The 2,500-nt window shown below is 37.4% G+C and overlaps 1 protein-coding gene across 2 annotated transcripts in view; it reads right to left on the reverse strand.

The window, feature by feature from the left end:
* Positions 1-2,500, reverse strand: part of LOC122246079 (uncharacterized) — a 255,552-nt gene that overhangs the window by 82,522 nt on the left and 170,530 nt on the right. The window lies entirely within an intron of this gene.

Genomic DNA, 2,500 nt, shown 5'->3' on the forward strand with positions numbered 1-2,500 from the left:
CCTCCAAAATGTCCCACATTAGAGGGCTCATTCATCTCCATCCCGGGTACCATCTGCAGCGCCAGCTCCGGCAGCATCACCAGCGGCTGTGCCACCTCCTGCACCAGCTTCAGATCCTCCCTCGTTCATCGCGGCAGACCATGCATGACTCAGCAGAACCAAATGCAAACAGGATGTGTTGCAGAGGCTGTTGCAATAAGATTCTTTGCCTTGGAAAAATGATTGCACTCCTCACTAGACAGCAAGACCTCTACAGCCTGCAGTGGAACTTGGAAATAATCAGCTTACAACGGCTGACTAGGTGTATTATTTGGAATACAAATGGTGCACATGACTTTCTTTTTCATCTTTATTTGCTTATGTTTGAGATGATGATTTATCTAAATGAGACTCTTCAGGTATGTTTGCGTGAGGATCTTTTTATATCAAAGGAATATCATTTAGCTTGTAGAGGATCTGATATCTTTCCCTGGGCGTATAAGTGTTCTGTAAATAAACCTTTTAGGACAAATGAAATATTTTGTTTTCTCTCTCTTCATCTATTTGTTTGTTTATTTGTCTGTCTGTCTGTCTGTCTCTTTGTTTCTCTTTTCTTCAGAATCCCTATCAGTTTTTTTGTTGTTGTTTTTTTATCTCATTCTCATGAACATTTTCACACTTATATTTGAGTAAAAGTTGAAATACATAAAGCTTAGAAGAAACTCGTTTTCTACCAAATATATTTTAAAGTCAGACGGTTTTAATATTTCGGTTTTAGCGGAATACTAACAAATGCTGCCGAGCTGACTTTCTAAAAGCTATTATAATTCTTTTTTTTTCAAATCACATCGGGAACCTGCATATGCATCGTTATGTTTCCCCTAAATTCACCCTTCACCGATATCACGTGCGATGCGGAGAGAAAATATTTTCAGCCTGGATAAATTTTCAGGGGTTAGTGTGCATTGCGAGATTATATCATATTTATTTTGATGGACCTCTGGACAGAGAGAGAGAGAGAGAGAGAGAGAGAGACGACATGGCCTACCATAAGCTATTTATATATTTACGCCAATCACACAATCCTTTTAATAATATGCAGTCATATTCCATACCCTTCATAAATAAAACAGACGCTCTTGATAACGAATAACATCTAAAATACTGACCTGTTCGACCTTCCACTAGCTATAAACATTCGACTTTATCTCCCAATGTACAGTGTACTCGCATTCTGCAAACTCACGATTTGGGTACCACATGTACACAAGAGGCGACGCAGCTGTTCCAAAAGAGCCAATGAGTTTTGAGATAAGCCTCAGATAACAGCCAAGAGCCTTTCTCTTTTTTTATCTTCTAGCCAATAGAGTGGCGCTGACCCAGCTGCGTTAGCTTAGTATATTGAGATTCCCCGACGCTCTTTGAGGTTGTGGGTGCTTCAGAGGTTCGCCGAGTGACATAGAGAAATATACACGAAAATGCATGAGGTCTTGATGGCTTGATCGAGTTACTCCTATCCCTCCCACCCACAACATTCCGTCAGACTAATAAGTAGATCAGTCTAATAATAGCGATAAGTAGGATGATGATGTAAATGATATCGATGATGATGATGATGGTGATGGTGATGATGATGATAATGATGACGATGATGATGATAATGATAATGATAAGGATGATGATGATGATAATGATAATGAGGATGATAATGGTGAAGATAATGATAGTGATATTGATTATAATAATTATAACAATAATGATATTCATAATGTAATGCTATAAATCACAGACAAGCAGTTAGACAAACTTCGAAGTAACTGGTTGTGAAAAGGGGGGGGGGGATCAGAGCATAGTCGACAGCTAAGAAGTGAAGATTTAAAGCAAAAGGGATCGCCATGAAATACGGGGTGGCAGAGGCTATTAATTTCTGGTTTAAACTCTTGCAAAAGGTTTTGACGACTCTGAGGGTGTATGTGTGTGTGTGTGCGTGCGTGTGTGTGTGTGTGTGTGTGTGCGTGCGTGTGTGTGTGTGTGTGTGTGTGTGTGTGTGTGTGTGTAGCAACGGTGCTGGACTTTCGATCGAGGAGCGGTTAACCACGATGATGATCATGATGAAGATGTTGATGATATAATGACGACAATCATGATGATAGTAATGATAGTAATTCATGATAATGAAAATCATGGAAATAATAATGATAATAAGAATAAAAAAAAGTAGTTGATGATCATGATTATTATTGATAACAGGAGAATAGTTTTCATGATAATGGCAATGATAACAGGAGTAATAACATTAATGATAATGATAACAGGAATAACAACATCAATGATAATGCCACTGTTAACATTAATATCAGTAATGATGATAATAATAGTAATGATGATAATAACAATGATAACAATAATAACACTAACACCAATACTAATAATGATAATAAAATAACCTATAGTAATAACAATAAAATTTTATCGCTAAAGAATTCCACGCAAAAGAATCACAAATCTTCTTCTAACTCAT

Source organism: Penaeus japonicus, unplaced genomic scaffold, assembly GCF_977035675.1.
Source record: "Penaeus japonicus unplaced genomic scaffold, GWHDUDI00000001_assembly GWHDUDI00000001, whole genome shotgun sequence".
NCBI classification, from domain to species: domain Eukaryota; kingdom Metazoa; phylum Arthropoda; class Malacostraca; order Decapoda; family Penaeidae; genus Penaeus; species Penaeus japonicus.